We start from the raw sequence: 27500 nt of genomic DNA, 5'->3' as shown, positions 1-27500 counted from the left end.
CCGTCCTTCCTTCCTTCCTTTCCTTCCTTCCTTCTTCCCTCCTTTCCTTCCTTCCTTCTTCCTCCCTGCCTTCTTTCTTCCCTTCCTCTTTTCCTTTCTCCCTCCCTCGTTCCTTATTTCCTCCGTCCTTCCGTCCTTTCCTTCCTTCCATCTGTCCTTCCTCCTTCCCTCCTTCTCTCCTCCCTTCCTTCTTTCTGTTAACCACCCTGCCAAATTTGAATGATTAAAAAAATCACCAAATATATGAAATTAGGCTTCAAAGCTGTGTAATAATCAGCCTCTGAAGCCCCGCCCCCTACCAAGTGTCACCTGTCAATCAAACAAAGAGAGGAGTGAGGATATTAAAGGTTCATTCTGTCTTTTAATGTTTGACCCCCCCTGCTTTAACCTTTTTAATATTCCACCTCTTCTCTTCTTCTTCTTCTCTTTCTTTCATGTCTTTGATCTCAGTCAGACGTTCTGATATTTCTCTTTTCTTTCGGTTCCTCCCTCGTTCCCTTCAGATCCCTCATGTGAAGATCGGTCCAGAGGAGACCCCCAAGCTGCCGTACCTGCGCTTCGCCTCCGTGTCTCTGTATCCTAGCAACGAGGACCTGAGCAGAGCCATCGGTTCCATCCTGAGATCCTTCGGGAACCCCACCGCCAGTCTCATCTGTGCCAAGGCCGAGTGTGAGTTCTGTCGTTCTATCGTTCTGTCGTTCTGTCGTCCTATCGTTCTATCGTTCTCTGAGTGTGAGTTCTGTCATTCTCTGAGTGTGTGGTTCTATCGTTCTCTGAGTTGTTCTATCGTTCTGTCGCTCTTTTCTTCCTTCTTACTCCTTTCCTTCTTTTCCTTCCTTCCTTCCTTTCTTCCTTCCTCCTTTCTTTCCTTCTTACTCCCTTCCCTCCTACCTTCCTTCCCTCTTACCCTCCTTTTCTTCCTTCTTACTCCTTTCCTTCTTTCCTCCCTTCCTACCTTCCTTCCTTCCTTCCTTTTGCCCTTCTTTCATCCCTCCCTTCCCTCTTTCCTTCCTTTCTCCCTACCTCCCTTCCTCTTTTCCTTCCTTCCTTCCTTCCTTCCTCCCTTCCTTCCTTCCTTGTTACTCCCCTCCTTCCTTCCTTCCTTGTTACTCCCCTCCTTCTTTCCTTCCCTCCCTCCTTCTTTCATTCCTTCAGAAGAGCTGAAGGTTGAAAGTCAGCCAAATGCTCCTTTAATCCTTGTCTGCTTCCTCTTCCTCTTCCTCTTCCTCTCTTCCTCTTCCTCTTCCTCTCTTCCCTTCCTCCTTTAGCCATTAACGGGCCGGTTAAACCCAGCAGAACGTTTCACGGCTCTGATTAGAGTTGATTTTTGGCGCCCCCTGAGTCCAGCGGCTGTAACTGCGGTTTAATAAGAATAAAAGCTTCCTTCCTGATTTATGGGCGCTGGAGGAAATAATGGCTGTAAATTCCTTCCTTCCTTGCTTCCTTCCGTCCTTCCTTCCTTCCTTCCTTCCTTCCTTCCTTCCTTCTTTCCTTCCTTCTTTCCTCCTACCTTCCTTCCTTCCTTCCTTCCTTCCTTCCTCCCTTCCTTCTTTCCTTTCTTCCTTCCTTCCTTCTTTCCTCCCCTCTGTCTTTCCTTCTTACTCCCTTCTTTCTTTCCTTCCTACCTTCCTTCCTTTTTTCTTCTTTCTTCCCTTCCGTCTTTCCTTCCTTCCCTCCTACCTTCCTTCCTTCCTCCCTTCCTTCTTTCCTTTCTTCCTTCCTTCCTCCCTCCCTCCTTCTTTCCTTCCTCCCTCACTTCTTTCGTCCCTTCCTTCCTACTTACCTTCCTTCCTCTTGTCCTTCCTTCCTTCCTGCCTTCCTTCCTTCCTTCCTTCCGTCCTTCTGTCCTTCTTTCATCCTTCTCTTCCCTCTTTTCTTCCTTCCCTTCTACCTTCCTTCCTTCCTCCCTCCTTCTTTCCTTCCTTATGTGTCTGATTCAGGTTGTGAGAGAAAAGCCAACTGCTCCTTTAATCCTCTTCCTCTTCCTCTTCCTCTTCCTCTCTTCCCCTTCCTCCTTTAGCCGGTTAAACCCAGCAGAGCCGTGACCAACGTTTCAGTCAGTCAGAGTTGATTTTTGGCGCCCCCTGAGTCCAGCGTCTGTAACTGCGGTTTAATAAGAATAAGAGCTTCCTGATATATGGGCGCTGGAGGAAATAATGGCTGTAAATTCCTTCCTTCCTTGCTTCCTACCTTCCTATCTCCCTCCTTTCCTTCCTTCTTTCCTCCCTCCCTTCCTTCCTTCCTTCTTACTCCCTTCCTTCTTTCCTTCCTCCCTCCTTTCCTTCCTACCTTCCTACCTCCCTCCTTTCCTCTTGTCCTTCCTTCCTTCCTTCCTTCCGTCCTTCTGTCCTTCTTTCATCCCTCCCTTCCATCTTTCCCTCCTTCCTCCCTCCTTTCCTTCCTCCCTCCTTTCCTTCCTTCCTTCTTTCCTTCCTCCCTTCCTTCCTTCCTTCCTTCCTTCTTCCTTCTGTTCTTCCTCCCTCCCTTCTTTCCTTCCTTTCCTTCCTTCCTTCCTTCCTTCCTCCTTTCTTTCCTTCTTATTCCCTTCCCTCCTACCTTCCTTCCCTCATACCCTCCTTTTCTTCCTTCTTACTCCTTTCCTTCTTTCCTCCCTTCCTTCCTTCCTTCCTTCCTTCCTTCCTTCTTACTCCCTTCCTTCTTTCCTTCCTCCCTCCTTTCCTTCCTACCTTCCTACCTCCCTCCTTTCCTCTTGTCCTTCCTTCCTTCCTTCCTTCCTTCCTTCCGTCCTTCTGTCCTTCTTTCATCCCTCCCTTCCATCTTTCCCTCCTTCCTCCCTCCTTTCCTTCCTCCCTCCTTTCCTTCCTTCCTTCTTTCCTTCCTCCCTTCCTTCCTTCCTTCCTTCCTTCCTTCCTTCTTCCTTCTGTTCTTCCTCCCTCCCTTCTTTCCTTCCTTTCCTTCCTTCCTTCCTTCCTTCCTCCTTTCTTTCCTTCTTATTCCCTTCCCTCCTACCTTCCTTCCCTCATACCCTCCTTTTCTTCCTTCTTACTCCTTTCCTTCTTTCCTCCCTTCCTTCCTTCCTTCCTTCCTTCCTTCCTTCTGTCCTTCTTTCTCTCCTACCTCCCTTCATTCCTTCCTTCATACCTTCCTCCTTTCCTTCCTTCTTACTCCCTTCCTTCCTTCCTTCCTCCCTCCTTCTTTCTTCCTTCCTTCTTACTCCCTTCCTTCTTTCCTCCCTTCCTTCCCTCCCTCCTTCCTTCCTCCCCTCCCTTCCTTCTTTCCTTCCTTCCTTCAGAAGAGCTGCAGAATCAGCATCATCTGCAGCTGTTATTCACCTTATGTGTCTGATTCAGGTTGTGAGAGAGAAGGTTGAAAGTCAGCCAACTGCTCCTTTAATCCTTGTCTGCTTCCTCTTCCTCTTCCTCTTCCTGTCTTCCCTTCCTCCTTTAGCCGTTAACGGGCCGGTTAAACCCAGCAGAGCCGTGACCAACGTTTCACGGCTCTGATTAACGGAGGCGATGTTGTTAATGAAAGTCAGTCTGAGTGGATTTGGCGCCGCCTGAGTTCATTTTCACTCCCTCCTTCCTTCCTTCCTTCCTTCTTTCCTTCCTTTCGTCTGTACTTCCTTCCTTCCTTCTTACTCCTCCCTTTCCTTCCTTCCTACCTTCCTCCTTCCCGTCCTTCTTACTCCCTTCCATCCTACCTTCCTTCCCACAGCAGAACGTTTCACGGCTCTGATGTTGTTGATGAAAGTCAGTCTGAGTTGATTTTGGCGCCCCCTGAGGTCAGCGTCTGTAACTGCGGTTTAATAAGAATAAATGTCATTTTCACTCCCTCCTTCCTTCCCTCTTTCCTTCCTCCCTTCCTTCCTCCCTCTGTATTTCCTTCTTCCCTTCCTTCCTTCCTTCTGTCCTTCCTTCCCTCTTTCTTTCCTCCCTTCCTTCCCTCCTTCCTTCCTTCCTTCCTTCTGTCCTTCCTTTCCTCCTACCTACCTCCCTTCCTCCCTTCTTTCCTTCCTTTCGTCTGTACTTCCTTCCTTCTTACTCCCTTCCATCCTACCTTCCTTCCCTCTTACCTTCCTTCCTTCCTACCTTCATTCTTTCCTTCCTTCCTCCCTCCTATCCTTCCTTCCTACCTTCCTTCCCTCAGCAGAACGTTTCACGGCTCTGTGGTTGTTGATGAAAGTCAGTCAGAGTTGATTTGTTGATTTTTGGCGCCCCCTGAGTCCAGCGGCTGTAACTGCGGTTTAATAAGAATAAAAGCTTCCTTCCTGATTTATGGGCGCTGGAGGAAATAATGGCTGTAAATAGGATCAAAGTGGAGGTTTAATATGATAAAAATCTTGTGGATTAAAACATTAAAAACGGTCTCACAGTCTAATGAGTAAATCCGGCGCTGGCTGAAGGGACTCCGGGGGCCAAACCGATTCTCTGTGGGGAAAATTAATGGACTTCTTCTTCTTCGTCTGTTTTTAGACGGCAGCGTTTTTCTCTCTAATCACTCTGAGCTGCTTTAAACTGGCTCAGCTTCATTTAACCTTTGACTGTTCCTTCCTTCCTCCCTTCCTTCCTTCCTTCCTTCCATCTGTCCTCCCTTCCTTCCTTCCTTCCTTCCTTCCTTCCTTCCATCTGTCCTCCCTTCCTTCCTTCTTTCCTTCCTCCCTTCTGTCCTTCCTCCTTTCCTTCCTTCCATCTGTCCTCCCTTCCTTCCTTCCTTCCTTCCTCTTTCCCTCCCTCCCTCCCTCCCTTCTTCCTCCCTTCCTTCCTCCCTCCCTTCCTCATTTCCTTCCTTCCTCCGTCCCTCCTTTCCTTCCTTCCTTCCTTCCTCCTTCCCTCCCTCCCTCTCTCCCTCCCTTCCTTCCTTCCTTCCTTCCTTCCTTCTGTACTTCCTCTATCCCCCTTCTTCCCTCCCTCCCTCCTTCTTTCGTCCCTCCTTCCTTCCTCCCTTCCTTCTTTCCTCCCTTCCTTCCTTCCTTGTGTCCTCCTTCCCTCCTACCTTCCTTGCTTCCTCCCTTCCTCCTTTTCCTTTCCTTCCTTCTTCTTCCCTCCTTTCCTTCCTTCCTTCCTCCCTCCTTTCCTTCCTTGACAACAGGAGGGTTAAAGACTTCTTGTGTCTCCTGAATCATGATTTTAACTCCTCACACTCTGAACTTTAACATCTTTTAAACCAAACTCCATATTTCTGACTCTTATTTAACGTATATCTCGTCTCCTTCCTCTAGGCCTGCTGCGATTGGAGGAGCTGGTCCGCCGGTTCCTCATCTCCAGGGAGACGCTGTCGGTTCGGATGCTGGACGACAGTCTGGACCCGACTCCGCTGCTGAAGGAGATCAGAGACGACAAAGTGGCGACCATCATCATCGACGCCAACGCCTCCATCTCCTACCACATCCTGAGGAAGGTCAGAGATCAACCTCACTAAACCTCACTTTAGGTGTTCTTCATGAAGTACTTATGAGACAATATGAGAAATTACTGCTTTTTTGGTTTTTCATGATGTTAAAGTAGAATATTTTGGGGGGTTTTGGACCAAAATATTAATTTATGAATTGAGATTATTATTAGCAGACTCTGATAATGAAAGGCAAGGCAAGGCAGTTTTATTTATATAGTGCATTTCATACCCAATGGCAACTCAATGTGCTTTATATAAAACAGAAACATTAACACATACAATTAACCCCCCCCCATAATAAAAACAAAGTACGGAAAAATAGAAAGACATAAATAAAATGCTAGAATAGAGCATTAAATATAAGATTGCAGCATAAAATAATAAATTAGCTTTAAAATCATTAAAAGGACATAGAGTGCAAATGAAAGATTAAAATGTACAGTGCTTTAAAAGAGCTCAATCATAAGCTCAGGAGAAGAGAAATGTTTTTAACCTGGATTTAACCCTCCTATCTGACCTGAGTCAGTAGATCTCAGAGCTCTGGGCTCAACTATCTGACCTGAGTCAGTAGATCTCAGAGCTCTGGGCTCAACTATCTGACCTGAGTCAGTAGATCTCAGAGCTCTGGGCTCAACTATCTGACCTGAGTCAGTAGATCTCAGAGCTCTGGGCTCAACTATCTGACCTGAGTCAGTAGATCTCAGAGCTCTGGGCTCAACTATCTGACCTGAGTCAGTAGATCTCAGAGCTCTACTGGGTTTATATTCTACTAACATGTCATTCATGTATATATAGCTTCGCTGCAACCGTGTAAATTTTATGCTTTTTACTTCAGAAAATTGTGCATTCAAGAGTCATAATGTCGTATTATTCACTGTGAGATTGATGCTTTTACTTGAGTAATCTCAGTTTTCTGCATCTCTGTCCTCGTGTGCTGCAAAAATCCATCTTAAAACAACCAAACAGGAAACTTTATTATACTTTACTTCTACTATACTTCTATTATAATCAGCTTTATGGGTTTTTTTGTTTTCCACCAGCAGCTGCAGATTATTTTATTATCACAGAGCTCTAACTTCAGAATAAAGGGTTCCTCTGTTCTGAAATATTACCAGCAGCTTCAGTAGGAACGGTGATTCATGGTCATGTAGCTGCTGAGAGATGAAACGTGTCATCGAGTGTCTGATTCACTTCAGCAGCTGACAGTGATTGACTGATCGATCACATCGTACCTTCACTGTCGGCTAATTATTCATCACAGCAGCGAGTCGGCACGTTAACGCAGATTAAAGGAAACCAAACCTCTGAAACACTTCCTGAATGCAGCGTTGGGTTGTTTAAAGTCTCACTTTATACACTAAATCCATTTTAGTTTAGTTTATTTTGCTCAGGAAGGAAATATGGAAGGAAGGAGGAAGGAAGGGAGGAGGAAGGAAGGAAGAAAGGAAGGGAGGAAAGGAAAGGAAGGAAGGAAGGAAAGAAGGAAGGAAGGAAGGAAGAAAGGAAGGGAGGAAGGGGGGAAGAGAAGGAGGAAAGGAAGGAAGGAAGGGAGGAAGGAAATATGGAGGGAAGAGAAGGAGGAAAGGAAGGAGGAAAGGAAGGGAGGAAGGAAATATGGAGGGAAGGCCATACGGAAGGAAGGAAGGAAGGAAGGAAGGAAGGAAGGCCATACGGAAGGAGGAAAGGAAGGAAGGAAGGAAAGAGGGAAGAGAAGGAGGAAAGAAGGGAAGGAAGAAAGGAAGGAAGGAAATATGGAGGGAAGGTAATACGGAAGGAGGGAAGGATGGAAGGAAGGAAGGAAGGAAGGAAGGAGGGAAGAGAAGGAGGAAAGGAAGGGAGGAAGGAAATATGGAGGGAAGGCCATACGGAAGGAGGGAAGGAAGGAAGGAAGGAGGGAAGAGAAGGAAGAAAGGAAGGAGGAAAGGAGGAGAGGAAGGAAATATGGAGGGAAGGCAATACGGAAGGAGGGAAGGAAGGGAGGAAGGAAGGAAGGAAGGAAGGAAAGACAGTGGGTACACATTAATAAGAAGTTTAGAAACAACTCATTAAGACATCATTGGTTTGTTCTCTAGTTCTGAGATTCATGAGAACATATTTGACACTATTATATTCTATTATATATTATATTTATTTAATTATTTAAGGAAGGGAGGAAGGAGGAGGGAAGGAAGGAAGGGAGGAAGGAAGGAAGGAAGGAAGGAAGGAAGGGAGGAAGGAAGGAAGGAAGGAAGGAAGGAAGGAAGGAAGGAGGGGAAGGAAGGGGGAAGAAAAGGTTTAAATAATAAAATACAAGAATAAGAAGTTTAGAAAAACTGAAGGAGCAACGATGTGGTTTCTCTAGTTCTGAGATCATGAGAACATATTTGACACTATTATATTATATTTATAATTAAAGTATATTTGAATCAGTCCTCTAGCCGACTCTTATGTTTCACAGACTCTAAATGTAGATTATATTTATGAGAGTTCAGACTCAGCTGCAGTGATTCTGTGAAGAAGGAAGGAAGGAAGGGAGGAAGAAGGAAGGAAAGCAGAAAGGAAGGAATGAAGAGAGGAAGGAAGGGAGGAAGAAGGAAGGAAAGGAGGGAGGAAGGAAGAAGGAGGGAAGGACGGAGGAAAGAAGGAAGGAAGGAAGGGAGTAAGAAGGAAGGAAAGGAGAAAGGAAGGAATGAAGGGAGGAAGGAAGGGAGGAAGAAGGAAGGAAAGGAGGGAGGAAGGCAGAAGGAGGGAAGGACGGAGGAAAGAAGGAAGGAAGGAAGGAAGGAAGGGAGGAAGGAAGGAAGGGAGGAAGAAGGAAGGGAGGAAGAAGGAAGGAAGGAAGCAAAGGAGGGAGGGAGAAAGGAAGAAGGAAGGATGGAAGGGAGTTAGAAGGAAGGAAAGCAGAAAGGAAGGAATGAAGGGAGGAAGGAAGGGAGGAAGAAGGAAGGAAAGGAGGAAGGAAGGGAGCAAGAAGGAAGGAAAGGATGGAAGGAAGAAGGAAGGAAGGAAGGAGGAAAGAAGGAAGGAAGGAAGGAAGGGAGGAAGGGAGGAAGGGAGGAAGGATGGAAGGGAGGAAGAAGGATGGAAGGATGGAAGAGGGAAGGAAGGAACAAAGCAACAAAGGGAGGACGGAGGAAGGAACGAAAGGTGGAAGGAAGGAGCAAGAAGAAAGGAACAGTCAAAACAGACGGGGTCAATTTGACCCGGGAGGACGACAGGAAGCTTAATTAATATTCCCTCCCAGCAGCAGCGCCTTCTATCTGCAGCTTAACGTACACTGTAAAAAAAATTACTGTAAAATAACAGTAAATTACTGGCAGCTATAGACGCCAGCAATGTACTGTTATTTTACAGTATCCTTACTGTAATCTAAAAAACAGTTAATTACTGTTAAAAATATTACGGTAATGTACTGTATAGAATTTCATCTTTACAGTATAATACTGTTATTTTACACTTGCTACTGTAATCTCCTTAAACAGTTTATTACTGTAATATTTATTAAAACTGTTCCTGTACCGTAATGTGATCTTTACGGTGTAACACTGTTGAAATTTTACATTTCAAAATAAAACCCCTGAAAATAGAAATGGCTCAGACAAGAGATGGCCTTACAACACTCGGCATTTATTGAAATCAGTGCAGTGGTAAACACATTTAGTAACTGTTAAACTCAATGTAATTAAGCCGCACACGTGCTACCGTCTTTTTATGCAGAGGCTAATAACAAACACACCTGTACGCTAGCTGCAAGTCTCACTCTCAAGACGCGTTCACAGACACTCGGAAAAACCAGTACTTTAACTGAACAGACCAGAATCTGGCTTAAACTCTCAAATGTATAAAACACAAAACAGTAACATGTCCAGTTCGTTACAATACATTGCATAACAACAATTATCATGTTCAGGTTCTCAACAAACTGTATACAACTTGCTTACCAAACGTAATGTAACCTGCCTTCAGTATCCATCTTTCATTAGTTATGATCATGTGCAACAGAACGCAAATGAAAGAACAAACCTGGAACTGCATAACTGAAATACACTGAAGTGAACAGAACTCAATTCTGAGACTTATTACCTTAAAATGACAACATGAACATCTGGTTGCAGTGGTTGAGAGTGAGGTCCTGTGTGTCTCTCGTGGGCTAAACAAAGCCCCACTCAAAGTCCATGAGTTTTTTAGACGGGTGGCCACTTCATATTTGCTGTCTTTTTTTTTTTTGACCGGCTTCGCCATTGTCTTGGACATCAGCTTCCCCTAGTTGGCCTTTGTTGATCAATACATTCCAGGCTGTCCTTTGAATAAACTCCAGTGTCTTTGCAGCGTCTCTTGGTGTTGAAGTTGAACAGTACAGCCTTGTGATGAAGCTTGGTTGGATGTCTTCACAGATGACATGACTTTCAATGCTGATCATCCAGTGTCCAAATGTGGCTTTATCACTAGCAACTGATGCAGACAAAAATGATAGTTAATGTCACAAAACAGTATCATATGGTCATCAGGGCCCTATCCAGGTATTTTAAAATACTACAATTTACTTCAGCACACTTGATGACATTTTGAACACTCAAAGACTATATCTTCCTTTTTTTACTCTATTTCATGAAGTATCATTTATTTCCACAAAAACAACATTGATGAAAGAACTACATCTACAAGATACCACAACAAAATATAAGTTTATTAGACAGACAGATTGACGTTATACTCTAGGCCTTGCTTATGTGACACTTACCAAGCAGTAACAGGTGTGGACTGGCTGGGAGGTTCAGTGACAGTAACACTGGCTGCAGGAGCAGGTATCTGTAAAACATGGACAATGCATCCAAATTAATAATGAAATTATGCTTACATCACAAGCAAATTTCCCCTCCTTAGTATGACACATCCCACACACATTTTTACATGAAATAACCCCACAACACAACAAATGGTAAAGTAGAGACTACTTCACATATTTGATTAGACACAACATTTGACCAAGCTAGCTAACATTAACTTGATTTAGTCTGCTGATCTGATCATTAATGCAGTCCCATGGATATGCTAGCTAACATTAGCATGCAACATGCGGTTCACAAAGTAGCTAGTGCCAAGCGGTAATTTTGACTAATGTTAATCTTTTGGGGGGAAAAGGCAACCAAAGAAATGAAAATTAAACTTGAGACAAAATGCTGAATTTGATAAAATGCAATTACCTTGTTTAGTAAAGCACCGGAGCAGGGTGGATTACCAGAAGGAGAGCAGAGGGTGGTAATCTTCTCGGTCCAGTGCAGCGCTGGCTGGGTCAGAGTCAAGTCGAAAATCACCTTCTTATATTCTTCCTGTTTCTTCCATCTATCTTGAATATGTTTTTGCCCATTGTATGATTTTCTAAGTTGACTGCGTGCTAAATGAGGTGTGGGACCTGAGGCAGCATGTTGCTCACAAGTTGTAGTCGGACTTAAACAAAAAATACTGTATTATACCGTAAAATGACACAGTAGCTTACCGTTAGTATTTTTTTGCATAAAGGCATCAACATTAACAGTATTTAACTGTATTCATGAAAACGGTACATTACTGTATGAAATTCACTGTATTTTTACAGTAATTTGTTACAGTACACGGCAGGAAATGATATGTTAGAGCTGAGCGAGTTACCATGACGATCGTTCAGTTCTGCTGTGATTCTGTCTGATTCACTGAGCTGGAAACTAAATAAAGAAGTCTCTCCGTCTGTTCCTGCGGTGATGTCTGACTCCTGGAGGAAGTGATATCTCAAACAGCTTCATTTCTCTTCTTCTTCCTCTGTGGTGTTTTTACAGAGTAGAACAGGACCTTCAGACTTCAGGCTTCAGATTCGCTGCCAAACGGAGCCGGCAGACGTTTTACAGCCTGGGACTAAACGTAGCAGCAGTGTGCCAGGTTGTAATTCCTCTCTCTGCTCGGTAACCTTGGAGGAAGTTTAGAATACAGAATAAAAGTCTCAGTAAAGCTGCCAGGCAGGCGGGAGGTTAATGTGTGAGGAGACAAGAAGAAAGGGAGGAAGAAGAAGAAGAAGAAGAAGAAGAAGAAGAAGAAGAAGAAGAAGAAGAAGAAGAAGGAGAAGAAGAGAAGAAGAAGAAGAAGAAGAAGAAGAAGAAGAAGAAGAAGAAGAAGAAGAAGAAGAAGAAGAAGAAGAAGAAGGCTGCAGGTTTTAATCCCAGCAGCTCAGGATGGAAGGGAGTAAGAAGGAAGGAAAGGAGGGAGGAAGGAAGAAGGATGGATGGATGGAAGGAAAGGAGGGAGGGAGAAAGGAAGAAGGAAGGGTGGAAGGGAGTAAGAAGGAAGGAAAGGAGAAAGGAAGGAATGAAGGGAGGAGGGAAGGGAGGAAGAAGGAAGGAAAGGAGAAAGGAAGGAAGAAGGAAGGATGGAAGGAAAGGAGGGAGGGAGAAAGGAAGAAGGAAGGAAGGATGGACGGGAGTAAGAAGGAAGGAAAGGAGGAAGGATGGAAAGATGGAAGGAATGAAAGGAGGAAGAAGGAAAGGAGGGAGGAAGGAAGAAGGAAGGATGGAAGGAAAGGAGGGGGGAGAAAGGAAGAAGGAAGGATGGAACGGAGTAAGAAGGAAGGAAAGGAGAAAGGAGGAACGAAGGAATGAAGGGAGGAAGAAGGAAGGAAAGGAGGGAGGAAGGAAGAAGGAAGGAAGAAGGAAGGATGGAAGGAAAGGAGGGAGGGAGAAAGGAAGAAGGAAGGAAGGATGGACGGGAGTAAGAAGGAAGGAAGAATGAGGGAAGGGAGGAAAGAGAGAAGGAACGAAGGCAGGAAGAAGGAAGAAGGAAGGATGGGAGGGAGGAAGAAGGAAGGAAAGGAGGGAAGAAGGAAGGAAGGAAGAAGGAAGGGAGGAAGAAGGAAGGAAAGGAGGAAGGAAGGAAGGAAGGAAGGAAAGGAAGGAGGGAGGGAGAAAGGAAGAAGGAAGGATGGAAGGAATGAAGGAAGGAAAGAAGGAAGGAAAGGAGGGTGGAAGGAAGGGAGGGAGGAAGGAAGAAGGAGAGAAGGAAGGACGGAGGAAAGAAGGAAGGAAGGAAGGAAAGAAGGAACAGTCAAAACAGACGGGGTCAATTTGACCCGAGAGGAGGACAGGAAGCTTAATTAATGTTCTCTCCAGCAGCAGCACCTTCTACCTGCAGCTTAACGTAACACACGGCAGGAAATGAGATATTAGAGCTGAGCGAGTTACCATGACGATCATTCACATCAGGGCCGATCGCTCTGAGACAACAAGAGAAGCTCACCTTCCTCTAAAATGTCATCAAATAAACTGTCATATTAAACTCACACTAAAAGTATAATTTACATCACATTAAATCTGCACTTGAACTTCGATTTTACAACGATGACTTCCTGTAACCAGCTGTTTACTTTCCTTATCACACACTGGCAGTCTGCCGCAGACTCAGCTTTCCTTCCTTCCTTCCTTCCTTCCTTCTTTCCCCTGTCCTTCATTCCTTCCTTTCCTTTCCTTTCTTCCCTTCCTTCCTTCCTCCCTCTCTCCCTCCCTTCCATCCTTCCTTCCTCCTTCCCTTCCTTCCTTCCTTCCTTCCTTCCTCCTTTCCTTCTTTGTTCCTCCCTCCCTCCCTTCCATCCTTCCTTCCTCCTTCCCTTCCTTCCTTCTTCCTTTCCTTATTTCTTCCTCCCTCCCTCCTTCCCTTCCTTCGTCCTTTCCTTCCTTCCTATTTTCCTTCCTCCTCCCTCCCATACTTCCATCTTTCCTTCCTTCCTTCTTTTCTTCTTCCTTCCTCCCTCTTTTTCTTCCTTCTTCCTCCCTTCCTTCCTTGACTTGAGGACAACAGGAGGGAAAATGACTTCCTGTAACCAGCTGTTTATTGCTGACGTGATTTCCCATCACACACCAGCAGTCCGCCACAGACTCAGAGCTTCAACGGTGTTCAATGAGGCTTCTCCCAACAGACAAGTCAGGATAAGACGCTGATTGGATAATGCGACAAACTCGTTCCGCCCCTGGACGCTGGGTCGGACCAGGCGGGGAGTTCTGGTCCTCTGAAATGAGGCCAACCAGGAAGTAACTTAGAGCTGCATTCTATCAAAAGGCCACCAGGGGGCGACCGTCTCTATACAAGTCAATGGAGAATTCACCAACTTCTCACTTGATTTCTAACCTCAGTAAACGTTTTCAAAATGTGTTTATGGTCTCAATCGCTAGTTTAAAGCCTTCTTCAATGCAGTATGATGTTCATTTGGGACATTTTGGCCTCCCTGATTTTATATGTGACGATAAAGCAGGGTATGCATTAGGGGGCGTGGCTACGTTGTGATTGACAGGTTGATTGACCAATGTCCTCGAGATCCAGCCCTCGTAACCATAGCAACCTCCTCGCTCCGCCCATGGCCCCGCCTCATGCCCATATAAGTAGTATCCATGTTTTTATTTTTCCCAGCATGCACCTGAAATTTTCAAGATGGCGCTGCCTAGATTAGAAACTATTGGCTTCAGAGCAGCAGTCCACAAACACACTGGCAGTCTGCCGCAGACTCTCGGTCTGTTAGAAACCGCATCCTTTCCTACTACTCTACTAACTCTGACGTCATTTGAAGTACGTCGTGTGTTTCTCAGTCGTATCATGAAGCTTCTGGAGGACTGAAGTCTGATTCTGTAATAGTAATTTCAACTCCTTTGTAAATTACCCAACCTCCCACCTTCTCACCAAGCTGTCCAGACCTTATAATTGTAAATTCAGTTCCTTTGCATCTCTACTACCTGAGACACCCATTCAAACCTTGTGTATTTTAAATTAGGTTGTCTAGACCTCTTGATTTCACACCTCAGGGGGTCGGTGCCGATACCTGCGAGAGACAAAAAGTGTTGAATCACACCTTAGGTAGGAGGCTGACCCCACAGCAGACATAGGACGTTAAACACACCCCAGAGGTGGGCCTTCCTCTCAGGTATAAATGTTGATGTTTCCCCATGCTCGGGGTCTTTCTTCATTCAGAACCGCTCGCATGTTTTGTTGATTGATCTTTTCTTTGCAAAGAAAATAAAACCTTGTCGGCCGGCAGAAGTCTCTATTTCATTCTTCACCAAGAGCACAGAATTTCAACGACAATTCATATCAGATTCAGACATGAACAGTCGGATAGGTTCAGGTTTGGAAGAAGCTGCTGTGTGATTTACTGGAGAGATTAAATCATCAGCTGCACAACCCGACTCTAGTAAACATGAAGGAATGTCATTTAATTTAGTGTATTTGTGCATATTAATAATTATTATTATAACTAGAGAGAATTAAAATGAGCCTGTGGTGATGTTCTCAGTTTGAAGGTGATTTCATGTCGTTAAAGAAACAGATGGTCTCTTTTTTAATAAACAGTGTTTCATGTTTGTTCAGAGAAAGTTTGAGGATGAGTTCTGTCTGTCTCAAAGCGCTGACTCTTCCTCTTCCCTCTCTCCTCTTCTTCTTCTTCTTCTTCTTCTTCCCTCTCTCCTCTGCTGATTCCAGGCCAGTGAGCTCGGGATGACGTCGGCTTTCTACAAATACATCCTGACAACTATGGTGAGATTTAAATCCTTTCTTCTTCTTTCCCTTTATTTGCTTTCTCTTCCATCATTCTCCCTTTTTCTCTTCTCTTTCTCTCCCTTTTTTCCTCTTGTGTCACTCCTCCTTTTCTTCTTCATCATCTTCTTACTTTCCTTTCTTTTGCTTAAACATACTCGTCTTTCTTTCGTTCACATCTTCTTTCCCTCTTTTCTTTTTTCTCTTTTCCTTCTTTACTCTTTTTATAGTCTTTCTTTCTTTCTTCCTCTCTTAACTCATTTCCTTCACCTCTTTTCTTTCCATTCTTCTTCTTACCTTCTGTCCTCGACACTTTTCCCTTATCTTCTCTAACCGTCTTGTCCTCCTCTCTTTCTCTCATCTGAATCTTCTCATCATTTCATGTCCTTTTCTTCTCTTTCTTCTTCTTTCTTTCCTAAACCACTTTGTCTTCTTCTGTCTTTTTAACTTTCTTTCTTTCTGTCTCTTCTCATCACCTCATTGTTTTCAGGTGTTCAGTCTTTAAACAGCTTCTTCTTCTCTTTCACCCATCACTCCTCTCTTCTCTTCTCTTCTCTTCTCCATCGTTTGTCTTCATGATCGTTTCTCTGTCTGCTGTCGTAAGAAAAGACTTCACATGAACAATAACTCGTCTCTCTATCGTCTCCTCGTCTCTAAACGCCGTCGTGTCGCCGCCGTTAAACGGAGACGCTCACAAGGACGAGTCACGCCTCGTTCACCAGTCAAGGACCAAACAGCCGTTCTCTCCCCTCCATCCCTCCATCCCTCCATCCCTTCATCCCTCCTTCCCTCCATCCATGAACTCTGGATAACCACCCAAAGTAAAATGATTGCTGTGCTCCAACCAGCGACAGAGTGAGGTCATGAAATCCACCAGCTTTATGTCCCAACTGGTTTCTAATTTAACTGGTTTCCAATTTAACTGGTTTCCAATTTAACTGGTTTCCAATCTAACTGGTTTCCAATCTAACTGGTTTCCAATTTAACTGGTTTCCAATTTAACTGGTTTCCAATTTAACTGCTTTCCAATCTAACTGGTTTCCAATTTAACTGGTTTCCAATTTAACTGGTTTCCAATCTAACTGGTTTCCAATTTAACTGGTTTCCAATCTAACTGGTTTCCAATTTAACTGGTTTCCAATTTAACTGGTTTCCAATCTAACTGGTTTCCAATTTAACTGGTTTCCAATCTAACTGGTTTCCAATTTAACTGGTTTCCAATTTAACTGGTTTCCAATTTAACTGGTTTCCAATCTAACTGGTTTCCAATCTAACTGGTTTCCAATTTAACTGGTTTCCAATTTAACTGGTTTCCAATTTAACTGGTTTCCAATTTAACTGGTTTCCAATTTAACTGGTTTCCAATCTAACTGGTTTCCAATCTAACTGGTTTCCAATCTAACTGGTTTCCAATCTAACTGGTTTCCAATCTAACTGGTTTCCAATCTAACTGGTTTCCAATGTAACTGGTTTCCAATCTAACTGGTTTCCAATCTAACTGGTTTCCAATCTAACTGGTTTCCAATTTAACTGGTTTCCAATTTAACTGGTTTCCAATCTAACTGGTTTCCAATCTAACTGGTTTCTAATGTAACTGGTTTCCAATCTAACTGGTTTCTAATGTAACTGGTTTCCTTACCGAACAACTCCAGCTGTGTTGAGCCTGAGAGAAATAAAATACTAGAATCGAGCATTAAATATAAGATTGCAGCATAAAATAATGACTTGCTTTAAAATCATTAAAAGGACATAGAGTGCAAATGAAAGATTAAAATGTAAAGTGCTTTAAAAGAACTCAATCATAAGCTCAGGAGAAGAGAAATGTTTTTTTATAGCACGATTTTAACAAACACAAGGTTTCCAAAGTGCTGCACTAAAAGATAAAACAGAATAAACAGAATAAATAGAAGCACAATAAAAAGATGAAGTACACAATTCGCTGCAGTAGATGTTAAACTGCGACTTGAAAATCACCATAAATATGTTTTCTATATTTGTGAATTGGACTTCACCCGATTTTGCAAACTGTTCATTCATTGGAGGAGCCCTTTTCTCCCAGCAGGTGTAGAGGCAGATATGTGTGCATCATGGTAAAATATGTAAAACAACAAGAGAAACAAAAGGTTGCATTAGTTGGGGATGTTGGAACAAGCCTTTTAACCCTTAAACAGGCAGGAGTGGAAAATTAGATGTAAAAAATCCTTACTAGTTATGTCATTTGCACCTAAAGTAAGGAAGGAAGGAAGGAAGGAAGGAAAGGAGGGAAGAAGGAAGGAAAGGAGGGAGGAAGGGAAGGAAGGGAGGAAGAAGGAAGGAAAGGAGGGAGGAAGGGAGAAGGGAGGGAGGGAGGAGGAAGGAAGAAAGAAAGGACGGACAGATGAAGGAAGGAAGAAAGGAAGGACAGATGAAGGAAGGAGGGAGGAAGAAAGGACAGAAGCTGAACTTAGATCTAAGGAAGGAAGGAAGGAAGAAAGGAAGGACAGATGAAGGAAGGAAGGACGGACAGATGAAGGAAGGAAGGAAGGAAGGACAAAGGAAGGACCCGGGAGGACAACACGAAAGTCAAAGAGTCTGTATCTCCTGGTGCACGTCGTCTGTTTAAGGGTTAAGGAGTTGTTTTTACCATACCCATGTCCCTAAAAAGGAGATCAGATGTTAGGTTTCCAGGAAATCTGACGTCGGCTGAACATGTCGGGTTAGGTCGACCTGACACTGAGATAAATAACACCCACACGCAACACAGTAGTATATACATGTAGTGTTTGAAAGTACAGGCTTTGGTAGGCTGCTTCCTGTCTCGCTGTCTGCTGTTGGCATCATTTCGTTGGTGTCTGTTCTCAGTCTCTTACTTTAGGGTTACTGAATTTAACCCTTAAACAGGCCTTACTAGTTATGTCATTTGCACCTAAAGTAAGGAAGGAAGGAAGGAAGGAAGGAAGGAAAGGAGGGAAGGAGGGAAGAAGGAAGGAAAGGAGAGAGGAAGGGGAGGAAGGGAAGGAAGGGAGGAAGAAGGAAGGAAAGGAAGGAGGGAGGAAGGAAGGAAGGTAGGAAGGAAAGGAGGGAAGAAGGAAGGAAAGGAGGGAAGAAGGAAGGAAAGGAGGGAGGAAGGGAAGGAAGGGAGGAAGAAGGAAGGAAAGGGAGGAGGGAGGAAGAAGGATGGAAAGGAGGGAGGAAGGAAGGAAGGAAGGAAGGAAAGGAGGGAGGACGGAAGGAAAGGAGGGAGGAAGGAAGGAAGGAAAGGAGGGAAGAAGGAAGGAAAGGAGGGAGGAAGGGAAGGAAGGGAGGAAGAAGGATGGAAAGGAGGGAGGAAGGAAGGAAGGGAGGGAGGGAGGGAGGAGGGAAGGAGGGAGGGAGGGAAGGAGGGAGGACGGAAGGAAGGAAGGAAGGAAGAAAGGAAGGACAGAGGAAGGAAGGAAGAAAGAAAGGAAGGACAGATGAAGGAAGGAAGAAAGGAAGGACAGATGAAGGAAGGAAGGAAGGACAGAAGGAGGGAACATTTACCCTAACAGCTGAACTTAGATCTGAGGAAGGAAGGAAGGAAGGAAGGAAGGAAGGACAGAGGAAGGACCCGGGAGGACAACAGGAAGGTTAAAGAGTCTGTATCTCCTGGTGCACGTTGTCTGTTTAAGGGTTAAGTAATCAAGTAATTATCTTACACAGGCCGTGCTCCATTAAATATTAAAAACTATAAAAACCAAAGCTTATTTAGGAAGGTACAGTAGTGGCTTTCTCAACTGTATTTGTTTACAGCACAGATTTACATTCATGAGTTCTTCGTTTGATTTTGTCTCATTAACTTCTATTCCACATCGTCTCATTAGTGTAATATAAACATGAAGATGTAATAATAGTGTTGACGAAGCTGTCAGGACTTAAATTAAAGGAGGTGAAGCTTTTTAAACAACAACAACAGCAGCAGCAGCCGAGCATGTGACGCTCCATAAACAGCAGAGCATTCTGGGTAACGAGGGTCAAACCAAACATTAAATTAACTTTATTACATTTCGGCTAAGTGACAGCACTCGTTTCCCCTCCAGAGTAAAAGCATCTGCACCTCGACTGTCACACTCAGGAGCCATTGATTGATTATTGATTAATGAGATCAAAGCACGTTAAAGTCGCCGTTTGTTCCTCTTCATAAACACGGAGGTACACTGGACCCACTTTTTGGTTGCTAGGTAACTGCAGGTGCTGCCATCTGAAGCATCTACTGCAAAACAAATGAAATAATAAGGGTTATGTTTGGGGGTATTTTAAGGTGTAATTCAGCTGGTTTAATGGTTCTCTGCTTGGCTCTCCTTTAGAGGAAATGGTGTCTGTGTACTTCTGAATAACAATTTAAAGTTTTAGCAGGAAGATGAATCATTGTCCAAACTGTGTCCTCTTGATATTTGGGCAGATAAAAGCTTCTCCAGGACATTCTCCCTGTGTTTACTTGGTAATAAGACTCTGCTGTTATAGTCTTCCCATTACTCAAAGCTCTTTTACACTACAGTTACATTCATCCATTCATTTACCAAATTTCACCCTCTTTCAGTAGAGCCCTGATTGCATGCACACAGTTAAAGCCAAGTGCTGCTTCGTCACGTCCCTCACCCAGACTTATCCTGCTGGTCCGGGGGATTGAACCGGCAACCCTCCAGTCACAAGCTCACCTCTCTAACCCATTGGGCCACTACTGCCTCAGACTGATGCTCCATCCTGCTAACATTCACAAACCTTTCAGGAGCAGTTCGGGGTTCAGTATCTCACCCGAGGACACGTCATGTGGACTGGAGGAGATGGGAACTGAACAGCTGATTAGTGGAAGACCCGCTCTACTTCCTGAGCTTTTACCCCCACACCAGATAACATCATGTGGATTTAAATTAAAAGAAAAGAAAGTTAAACAAGTTCACCAACTGATCAGCTGATTGAAACCAGAGCAAACACACCACAAAGTTTAAAAAACACCTTTAAACTCCTTAAACAGTCATTACAGTAAAGTGAGGACTGATAAGCAGGAAGGGTTAAAGGTATCAGTACTCGATACCTTTAACCCTCCTTTGACGCGAGACAACTCAACAATGAGGCATAATTTCATTTAAATGATGCTCACTGAACATAATTTCCGAAAATAGATGTAAAACCTCTGTGGTGATAAGTTGGAATAATTTGGCTAAAAAGGTCTGCTTATGCTTTATAAAGAGTCAAACCAGACAAAAGCTCCCAGCTGTGGTTGGCAGCAAGACAACGGGGGGGTTAAAGGTTAAGGTATCGACTGAAATAAATTAATACCAAGTAGATACCTGAAATCGATCCTTTTTGCACCCAGAGCTAGACAATTTGACTATTTCTCTGGACTTGCTCACAGCCAATCAACACAAGCGTTCTTCGATTTAAAGCGACATGTGATTGGCCCACTGCCACAGCAGCTACGACCCGTCTGTGGTGGTGAAGTCGTGGTGAATCTGAGTTAGCGTGTTTAGCAGTTCAGCAGTCAAGATGCCTCCTAAACGCTCTAAAGTGAGTCTCCACAATAAAAGACAGAGACTCAATGTGTTAATGGGAATCTGATGAAGGACTCAGCTGGTATCAGGGTCACTTTAAGGAGACTTGGATCAGTGCTGGTATCATCATTTTGTAAGTGATACCCAACCCTATTCTGCAATTATCAGTTCTTTTCATCTTTAATTAATAAAATGTCAGAAACTAGCCAAACATTATGTCATAATGTCCCAGAATAAAAGTCATCATCAGTTGTCTGGTTTTGTCACTACAATGTAAAACCCAAATATTCAGTTTAGTATCATTTATGACAAAGATTCACATTAAATCATCACATTTCAGAGACTGTTACGATCTTCACATTCAGACTTTTTCTTTACAAGTGATTGTCGTCTGTTTCCATGTTTTTAATGTGTGATATTAAGACTTTCAGCTTTGATTTATCTTCAGTAACTCCAGACTTTATACATCAGTGCAGGATGAAGCTGTTATTTTTACCTGAGAGCAGATTTACTGAAGCTCTGCAGCACTTTGTGAAACTAATGAGGTTGAAGTCTCGGGAACGGTCTCGCCAAATAACCGAGAGGAATGTTTCTATGGAGGAGGAGGAGGGGGAGTAATGAGTGAGTCACTGATCAATAACCTTATCAAACCTCTGTGGATATATGACGGCCATGTTCTCCTTAACAGAGCAGCACTGGGTCTAAATCTTTCTTATTGCTCGTTGAAACCGACACAAATCTGATGCGTGTTGGAGCCGTCACCGCCGGGCCGACCTTGCTCCTCGTTCTGATTCTTCACGGACGGAAAACGAGCGAGCGTCGGGCGTAAATCTGCCGCAGCACCTTCGTCCTTCTGGGAGGCCGTCGCAGTGTTTCCTCCCTCGGCAGCCAGCGCTGGCTCCCGGTCGGCTCCGTCTCCTCCAGCCAGCTGCTCTTTGTCACAGCTGGCAGGACCTCCAGTCTGACAGCATGCTTGGCTGTAGCTGAAATTGATTTGGCAACTGGGAAGCACACCAGCAGCAGCAGCGGCGGCGGCGGCGGCGGCTTAGTGAGAGCCGGAGACAAGGTTCATGGTTCAGTAAATGAGTGTCGGTGAGATTGAGGAGAAAATAAATGAACCTCACACACAGGTTGTGCTGAACAGCTGGACAGCAAAGGTCTGAATATTCCCAGGATGTGTGATTAGAGCTCAGCAGTGATGGAGGTAAAACATTAAACCCTCCATCTCCTCCTCACAGTCTCTGCAGACGCTGAGCCAGCAGCCAAACGCTGATGATGACAGTTCGTCCGTCCAACACTCACACCCACAGTGACAACTACTAACAGAGTTCTTGTTTCCTAAAGGGGAGAAACATTGTGCTTTTTGTAGTTTTCTGCTGTTTAAATACTGTTATGATGTTCTTTATCACTGCTAAACCTGAGGTGAAGCCTGCAAGTCAAAAGTCACGACATCAATCTGCTCTGAAAAATGCTGTAGCTTTGGTTGCTAAGGTGGTTGCTAAGGTGTTTCCACTCTCATATATATACCCTGAGATTCCCACCATCACTTGTTTTTATAGCTGCCTTTTTAAATCGACTCTTGAACTTCCAGAAAGCAAAATATCTCTTAGACTATTCCACCTTTCTGCCTGTCCTTTCTAACTGAAGGAGACTTATTCTGTTTCTTTACAATTCTCTGTTCTTTATATAGTCTGAGATCGGATACTAAATATGGTCAAAGTTCTAAAACTAGAGATGAACGTATGTAAAAAAAAAAAAAAAAATGCTGTAAGTCAAAAGTCAGGACTTCAACCTGCTCTTGAACGCTTCGATTAGGACATTCTTTAGCCATGGTTGCTAGGTGGTTGCTAGGTGGTTGCTAGGCGGTTGCTATGGCGGTTGCTATGTTGTTTACTAGGCGGTTGCTAGGCGGTTGATAGGTGATTGCTAGACAGTTGCTAGGCGGTTGCTAGGCGGTTGCTAGGTGGTTGCTGTGGTGTGTCCACTCTCGTATCTCACATGTGATTCAGCTCAACATGTACGGATGGATGTGAGAAGTAAATCCTGCTTCTATAGTTAACGTAATAACTTTTTGCTTTTAACGTATTACCAGTAACATAATAACTAGCATTATTATTATTAGCCTGGTAAAAAAAACAAAAAACCTTCCGATAACATAGTAATATACTAATGTGATTTTATTTAAGTTTCATTAATTGGATATATAGTTTCACACTTCCATTGTATTATGTTATTGGTTCAGGACTTGTATTACATTATTGGCTTATAAGATTAAAAACGTGGGAAATTATTACGTTATCAGCTGAGTCTTAAAGAGACAGGACCTAAAACGGCCCGTTAATAGACAGAGGCTGAACTGAGCGGCTGCATAAAGGACCAGTAGAAGATAAATAAGGAGCTTTTATTCCAGTAGAGACTCAGAATATTAATATAGAGGATATGGAAATGTAAATGTTTGTTCTGTTTAATGAAACAACAAAACAGACGGCAGCATAAACACGAACAAAGTGCTCAGTCCTCCCACACAGAACAAAGAGTTCATTAAATCACAAGAAGAACGTAAATGAGAAGAGATTTCTATGACATTAGCATCTTAATGTCCTGATGACACTCTGACCTTTTCCTATAGAGCTGCTGTCAACATCATCTGCTGCTGAACTGAAGATTTACATGAGACGTCTGCAGGGTCGCTCAGTTCACTTTGGTTATTTTAGCCGTGGCTCCAGAATCCATCCTACATATTAATCCTACAGAGCATATACTGTAGGTCAGTCACTTCACTTCTCATTAATATACAGTTTACACTTTATACAGTCTGCAAAAGGCCTTAAATTACATTCTTTACCGCTTCAGCTGTTCAAGGAAATTAAAATCAGATGGTTTCTTCATTTGAAAAAAAGATTTGAAACTGAAAGTGAAAGTTTTGGTCTCCTTTTATAACCTCAACCCAAAGAAGTATCAGGGTCACAAGTCTGAAACTGTAAAAATAAAAAGGTTTAGATGAAAATTTCAATATCAAAACTTGCACTTTCAGATTCATATCTATTTTTCCAATGAAGAAAACATCTGATTTCCATTTAGCTCCACACACATCAGTTGTTCAGGAGCAGAGAGGTGAGAGTAGAGACTCCTCCTCTTCCTCCTCCTCCTCCTCCTCTTCCTCCTGCTCCTTCCTCTTCCTCCTCCTCCTCCTCCTCCTCCTCCTCCTCCTCCTCCTCCTCTTCTTCCTCTTCCTCCTCATCAGTCTGATTCTGGTTTGTTTGTTTCTACCAGGTGTGGAGCTCCTGTCCTCTGAAAAGAAGCCAACCAGGAAGTAACTTAGAGCTGCATTCTATCAAAAGGCCACCAGGGGGCGACCGTCTCTATACAAGTCAATGGAGAATTCACCAACTTCTCACTTGATTTCTAACCTCAGTAAACGTTTTCAAAATGTGTTTATGGTCTCAATCGCTAGTTTAAAGCCTTCTTCAATGCAGTATGATGTTCATTTGGGACATTTTGGCCTCCCTGATTTTATATGTGACGATAAAGCAGGGTATGCATTAGGGGGCGTGGCTACGTCCTGATTGACAGGTTGATTGACCAATGTCCTCGAGATCCAGCCCTCGTAACCATAGCAACCTCCCCGCTCCGTCCATGGCTCCGCCTCATGCCCATATAAGTAGAATCTGTGTTTTTATTTTTCCCAGCATGCACCTGAAATTTTCAAGATGGCGCTGCCTAGATTAGAAACTATTGGCTTCCGAGCAGCAGTCCACAAACCAATGGGTGACAGTCTATAGTTTCTGCAGCATCAGTCTGATCCTGGTTCTAGTTTCAGTAAATCATCGACTCGCCTTCAACGACTATTTGAAGTTCTTTGAACACTCAGCAGCGTTTGATGTCCATCTTTTTCCTTTTCTCTTTTTTTTAAACCTTTTTTTTTCTCTCTGTTGCTCTGAATTTATAAACTGGAGCTTGACGTTGTGCAGCCAGTAAACGAGTGAAGCCCCTTCGTTTGTTTCTATCTTCCTCTTCCTTCTGCTTTCCTTTCATCTTTCGCTCATTTCAGGATTTTCTTCCCGCTGTGATCTTAAACGGACTTTGTTTCTGCTGCTGACTGATAACAAACATGACAGAAGACTTCTTCCTCTTCTTCCTCTTCCTCTTCCTCTTCCTTCTCCTCTTCCTCCTCCTCCTCTCCCTCTCCTCTTCCTCCCCTTCCTCCCCCTTTTCCTTCTCTTCCTCCTCCTCCTCCTCCTCCTCCTCCTCCTCTTCCTACTCCTCCGCCTCCTCCTCTTCCTCCTCTTCCTCCTCCTCTTTCTCCTCTTCTCTTCCTCCCCTTCCTCTTCCTCCTCTTCCTCCTCCTCCTCTTTCTCCTCTTCTCTTCCTCCCCTTCCTCTTCCTCCCCTTCCTCCTCCTCCTCTTCCTCCTCCTCCTCCTCCTCTTCCTTTTCTTCCTCTTCCCCCTCTCCCTCCTCTTCCTCCTCCTCTTGCTCCTCCTCCTCCTCCTCTTCCTTTTCTTCCTCTTCCCCCTCTCCCTCCTCTTCCTCCTCCTCTTGCTCCTCCTCCTTCTCCTCTTCCTCCCCTTCCTCCTCCTCTTCCTTCTCTTCCTCCTCCTCCTTTTCCTCCTCCTCTTCCTCCTCCTCCTCCTCTTCCTCTTCCTCCTCTTCCTTCTCTTCCTCCCCCTCTACCTTCTCTTCCTCCTCCTCCTCCTCCTCCTCCTCCTCCTCTTCCTTCTTCCTCCTCTTCCTCCTCTTCCTTCTCTTCCTCCTCCTCCTCTTCCTTCTCTTCCCTCTCCTCCTCCTCTTCTTTCTCTTCCTCCTCCTCCTCTTCCTCTTCCTCCTCTTCCTCCTCCTCCTCCTCTTCTTCTCTTCTTCCTTCTCTTCCTCCCCTTCCTCCTCTTCCTACTCTTCCTCCTCTTCCTCCTCCTCTTCCTCTTCCTCCTTCTCCTCTTCCTTCTCTTCCTCCTCCTCCTCCTCCTCCTCCTCCTCCTCCTCTTCCTTCTTTTCGTCCCCTTCCTCCTCCTCTCCCTCTCCCCTTCCTCCTCTCCCTCTCCTACTCCTCCTCTTCCTTTTCTTCCTCTTCCCCCTCTCCCTCCTTTTCCTCCTCCTCCTCCTCCTCCTCCTCCTCTTCCTCCTCCTCTTCTTCCTCTTCTGTCTACAGGACTTCCCTCTGCTCCATTTGGACGACGTGGTGGACGAGCAGTCCAACATTTTGGGTTTCTCGATGTTGAACCGCAGCCATCCGTTCTACCTGGAGTTCATCAGGAGCCTGAACCTCTCGTGGAAGGAAGGATGTGACATCAGTCCGTATCCTGGACCCGCGGTGAGACGTTTAAAACAGGAAACCACATACCTACCTTCCTCTTTTCCTTCTTCCCTCCCTCCTTCCCTCCTTCCTCCCTCCTTCCTTCCTTCCTTTCTTTCATTACACACAGACCGCTCCGATGTTGTGGTGTGAAATATTGATTTATAGCTTTAAATAAAGATTCCTTCCCTCCTTCCTTCCTTCCTTCCTTTCTTCCTTCCTTCCTTCCTTCCCTCCCTCCTTCCCTCCATCCCTCCTTCCTTCCTTCCTTCCTTTCTTTCATTACACACAGACCGCTCCGATGTTGTGATGTGAAATATTGATTTATAGCTTTAAATAAAGATTCCTTCCCTCCTTCCTTCCTTCCTTCCTTCCTTCCTTCCTTCCTTCCTTCCCTCCCTCCTTCCCTCCATCCCTCCTTCCTTCCTTCCTTCCTCTGTCCTTTTTTCCTCCCTACCTCTTTTCCTTCCTCCCTCTGTCCTTCCTTCCTTTCTCCCTTCCTCCTTCCATTCTGCTCCCTTCCTTCTTTCCTCTGTCCTTCCTACCTACCTTCCTCTTTTCCTTTCTCCCTCCGTCCTTCCTTCGTTCCTTCCTTCATTCCTACCTTCCTCCCTTCCTTCTTTCCTCTGTCCTTCCTACCTACATTCCTCTTTTCCTTTCTTCTGTCCTTCCCTCCTTCCTTTCTTTCTTCCTTCCTACCTTTCTCCCTTCCTTCTCTCCTCTGCTCTTCCTACCTACCTTCCTTCCTTCCTTTCTCCCTCCCTCCTTCCTTTCTCCCTCCGTCCTTCTTTCCTTTCCTTCTTCCTTTCCTTTCCTCCCTTCCTTCCTTCTCTCCTTCCTTTTTCCCTCCATCTTTTCCTTCCTTCTTCCTCCCTTCCTCTTTTCCTTTCTCCCTCCCTCCCTCCCTCCTTCCTTCCTTCCCTCCATCCTTCCTTCCTTCCTCTGTTCTTTTTATCTTACTTCCTCCCTACCTCTTTTCCTTTCTCCCTCCTTCCTTCCTTTCTCCCTCCCTCCCTCCGTCCTTCTTTCCTCCCTCCCTCCCTTCTTCCTTCCTTCCTCCCTCCCTTCCTCCCTTGACTGGAGGACAGCAGGAGGGATAAAAAGGTTTCTATATGTGATAATGAGATAAATCAATCATCCAGATAAGAGGCTTAAAGTCTAAATATAAGCATCACTTCTTATCTTCACATAATAATTAGATTAAGTTCTTAAATTATAATTTATTCATTTAAAGAGTATTTCCTTCAGTTGTCCTCTGTAACACCTGAGCAGGAGCTTTAATATCAGAGTCCTCACAACAGAAGGAGGAAAGGAGGGAGGAAGGAAATAAGGAAGGAGGGAAGAGAAGGAGGAAAGGAGGGAGGAAGGAACTAAGGAAGGAGGAAAGAGAAGGAGGGAGGGAGGGAGTGAGAGAGGGAGGGAGGAAAGAAGGAAGGAAATATGGAAGGAAGGAAATATGGGAGGAAGGAAGGGAGGAGGAAGGGAAGGGAGGAAGGAAATATGGAAGGAAGGAGGGAGGGAAGGAAATATGGAAGGAAGGAGCGAAAGAAGGATGGAAGGAACGAAGGAAGGATGGAAGGAAATATGGAAGGGAGGGAGGAAAGGAAGGAAGGGAGGGAGGAGCGAAGGAAGGATGGAAGGAACGAAGGAAGGATGGAAGGAAATATGGAAGGAAGGAGCGAAGGAAGGATGGAAGGAACGAAGGAAGGATGGAAGGAAATATGGGAGGGAGGAGGGAGGAAGGAAGGAAGGAGGGAGGGAAGGGAGGAAGAAAGGAACGAAGGAAGGATGGAAGGAAATATGGAAGGGAGGGAAGGAAGGAAGGGAGGGAGGAAATATGGAAGGGAGGGAA

At 44.5% G+C, this 27500-nt stretch overlaps 1 pseudogene; it reads left to right on the top strand.

The window, feature by feature from the left end:
* Window positions 1-27500, top strand: part of LOC128374567 (glutamate receptor ionotropic, kainate 5-like) — a 104521-nt pseudogene that overhangs the window by 39419 nt on the left and 37602 nt on the right.

The sequence above is a fragment of the Scomber japonicus genome, chromosome 15 (genome assembly GCF_027409825.1).
Source record: "Scomber japonicus isolate fScoJap1 chromosome 15, fScoJap1.pri, whole genome shotgun sequence".
Taxonomy (NCBI): domain Eukaryota; kingdom Metazoa; phylum Chordata; class Actinopteri; order Scombriformes; family Scombridae; genus Scomber; species Scomber japonicus.
This window is presented reverse-complemented; position numbering and strand designations above follow the sequence as displayed.